The 3,840-nt window shown below is 36.1% G+C and overlaps 1 pseudogene; it reads left to right on the top strand.

The window, feature by feature from the left end:
* Positions 1-2,305: 2,305 nt before the first annotated feature.
* Positions 2,306-3,387, top strand: LOC118010262 (annotated as a pseudogene).
* Positions 3,388-3,840: the final 453 nt, after the last annotated feature.

The following is a 3,840-nucleotide window of genomic DNA, read 5'->3' as shown; positions in this document are numbered from 1 at the left end:
AATAAGCTTTCTCCTTTCTAAAACTTAGAATTGTGGCTAATTAAGAAGGTAATGTATATTAAAGTCTTTGACTTTTATGTATGAAGGAGTATTATGATTGGACTCATTAAAATTCCAATTTCAAACATTGTAAATTAACATATGCAACTTCAAAAGATATGTTAAAATGTCAAAGTGGAAAAATACATGAAAAAATATGTTAACTATGATGTACTCTTGAAGATTTTGTCTTATTGTTTCCAGTTCAGAAATATTTTTTATTCATGATGTTCCTTTAGATTATCTCATTCTTCTGGTTTTCCAGAATCATACCTTTTCCAAGGTTATGCCAAGAGACTTGATTTTATTTTACTTATTCTCTTTCATATATATATGGCAAATTCATTTTTAGTTTAATAATTAAATCTTAATTATTTTCTTACATTGGAGATCACAGTTAGTGATCTTTCAGTTCTCTTTATGTACATGAAAGAATTTTACTTGACAAGAACATTTTCTTTAATTAAATGTGACTGAGATGGAAAAGTCAGAAACTGACGGTCCGAGGCATAGTATTGCTTTCAATTCACTGTAGACACATCTAGTAAAAATTATCTGGAAAGTTTTCAAAAATGTTCCTTAAATGTTAGAGAAGTACTTTTATATAATACAATTATTTTTCTTTTTAGACAGATTAGGATTTCTTTAGACAGATTAGAATACAAAAATTTTAATTTTAATTTAATTTAATTTAATTTAAATTTAAATTTAAATTTCTCAACTTAGTGCTTCAGGTCTCCAAAAGATTAAAGATGTCTCTAATGTGATGTCTCATGGATACTTAAATCCAAGGGTAGAGAAATGTTGTCATTACTGTTTAATTGGACATGGTAGTTGTTGGATATATGGCAATGGAATATGTCTAGAACACTCTGACACAGATATCAGGATGGTTGACCCCCTCACTCATTTTAGGTTTGACTCAATTATCACTTAATAAGACTACCCTGACCACTGTTTTCAAAATTGCAATTCACCATACAAATTCACATACTCCTGATCCCTCTTACTCTGTTCTATTTTTTTTCTTTTTCCACTGTACCTAGCAATTTATAATACTCTATGTATTTAATTGTTCATTAGAGTTGATTGTGTGTTGCTTGCCCTTTCTAAAATGAAGTGCCATGACTACAGAGATCTTATTTTGTTCACTACTATACCTTCAGGCACCTAGAATAGTGCCTGGCACAGAGGAGATGCTCAATAAATATTACTGAATTATTGAAGAAATACTAACTATGCTTAACACTCATCAATAGATTATGCTTTATAAATACATATATCTTCAGATTAATAAGAAAATTATCACAAAGATTGATATAAATCTGTCTAATGAACATTTGTTTAATGGAACACAGGGTGCCAGGTGGTGAGCTACAGTTCAATAACAGACCACAAAAGAAATTCAAGTAGAGAAGTTTATTACTCATCAGTCCTTCCAGGAAACACATGGCACACCTTGAGGGACAACACTAGGAAGTCCAGGCAGAGTGCAGAAAGAGAAATCAGGACCTTGTGCAAAATGCCTTTATTAGTGCATGGGTGGAAAGTCTTGGGGCTCCTGGGTTAGGGCCAGATTGGTTTATTCAAATTAAAAGAGTGGGGCTTTGGGAAGCCCCACAGGGATCTTTCTTAGAGACACACAAAGCATACAGGTTCTGGGAGACAAGGGAAACTGTTGATCACAAGAGCCGTTGGAAAATCAAACTAGGAACTTACATATGCTTGTGATTCTGTGGGCTGCTAGTTAGGACATGCACTTGTATGAGGGGCTAGTATTGGTTTAAGGTCCCTGTAGATCACTTGGCCAAACAATATAGATGCCAAGGCAGCAACACCACAGAGTTTAGCTTAACTTTCAACAAGGATATCTTATTTTTTATTTGTTTGTTTTGCTTTTTAATGATTACTTTTAGGGCTCCTTTAAAAACTTGCTCATGGTAAGTTTGGCAAGGACAATGTACAAGATGAGCTTAAGATATCTTTTACCAGAAAGCAAGGAATCAGTAAAATAAAAATTGGGTCATATCTAAATGATATGCAATCCAATTTGCTGACTCTCCCATGGTTCTAGGATGGAATAATTTGAGGGTTCAACAAGAATACTGAATTTGACTTCCAGTTTCAGCTCTGATATTTAAAGAACTTGGAAGAAGAAACTTACAAGAAGAAAAAGTTATACAAGGTGAAAATTAATCACTTTTTACTTAGGACGGAAGCTCGGTTGGTGCTTCTCCAGAAGTTTCCCCGTTGGGCGGTGGCGGTGTAGCTCATAACCTCGGAGGAAGCTGCTCTAACAGCAACAGCGATTTTTAGGGATGGCGGCAGCTGCAGCAGAACCTGCAAGAGCCCAGAAGTTTTTCCAGAGCTTCTCAGATGCTCTGATCGAGGAGGACCCCCAGGCGGCGTGAGAGGAGCTGATTAAGGCTTTGGAACAGAAACCAGAGGATGCTCAATATTATTGTCAAAGAGCTTGTTGTCACATTCTTCTTGGGAATTACTGCAATGCTGTTGCTGATGCAAAGAAATCTCTTGGACTTAATCCAAATAATTCCACTGCTATGCTGAGAAAAGGGATATGTGAATACCATGAAAAAAACTATGCTGCTGCTTTAGAAACTTTTATAGGAGGACAGAAATTAGATAGTGCAGATCCTGATTTCACCGTCTGGATTAAAACGTGTCAAGAGGCCCAGAATGGATCACAATCTGAGGTGTGTGCATCCCAGAGGACTCATCAGTCAAAAATCAAGTATGACTGGTATCAAACAGAATCTCAAGTAATCATTACACTTATGATCAAGAATGTTCAGAAGAATAATGTAAATGTGGAATTTTCAGAAAAAGAGTTGTCTGCTTTGGTGAAACTTCCTTCTGGAGAGGATTACAATTTGCAACTGAGACTTCTTCATCCTATAATCCCAGAACAGAGCACATTTAAAGTACTTTCAACCAAGATTGAAATTAAAATGAAAAAGACAGAGGCTGTGAGATGGGAAAAGCTAGAGGGGCAAGGAGATATGCCTAAACCAAACAGTTCATAGCAGATGTAAAGAACTTATATCCATCATCATCTCATTATACAAGAAATTGGGATAAATTGGTTGGTGAGATCAAAGAAGAAGAAAAAAATGAGAAGTTGGAGGGAGATGCAGCTTTAAACAAATTATTTCAGCAGATCTATTCAGATGGTTCTGATGAAGTGAAACGTGCTATGAACAAATCGTTTATGGAGTCTGGTGGTACAGTTTTGAGTACCAACTGGTCTGATGTAGGTAAAAGGAAAGTTGAAATCAATCCTCCTGATGATATGGAATGGAAAAAGTACTAAATAAGTTAATTTGCTAAAAAAAAAAAATTAATCACTTTTCTTGGACCTATCAGAGAACTGAGGTTTCAAAGCAAACTACAACTCTGAAATCTGTAGAAACAGGTGAATCCAGAAATCACAGCCAAGATCTTCTTACCTGTACAGAAACCTATGGAGTATGAACTGGTAGGAAGACTTAAATGGCAATTTTGACAAATTGCTGGAAGCTGAGTGTGGCCTAATATGAAAATTAAAAGTTCTTGGATGCCACAGTCTTAGGAAGGATACTTCATGGGCATGACTTTTGGGAAACCCACCAGGTTCTTAGGGTGAACACCTGAGATAAGCCCCCTCCTGGTTCTGGAAGGAGAAGGGAAAAGTAAACATGTGAAATGGCCCAGAGCCCTCTCCATAATAAAGATCTGCTTTCTATGGAAAAAGGCTTTACCAGTGCTTCATCCCAGCTGGGAAGGGCATTCCTCCCACTTCAG

This window comes from Mirounga leonina, unplaced genomic scaffold, assembly GCF_011800145.1.
Source record: "Mirounga leonina isolate KUSES-001 unplaced genomic scaffold, KU_Mleo_1.0 Mir_129, whole genome shotgun sequence".
Lineage (NCBI taxonomy): Eukaryota > Metazoa > Chordata > Mammalia > Carnivora > Phocidae > Mirounga > Mirounga leonina.
The sequence above is the reverse complement of the archived record's forward strand: the minus strand, read 5'-3'. Positions and strand labels throughout refer to the sequence as shown.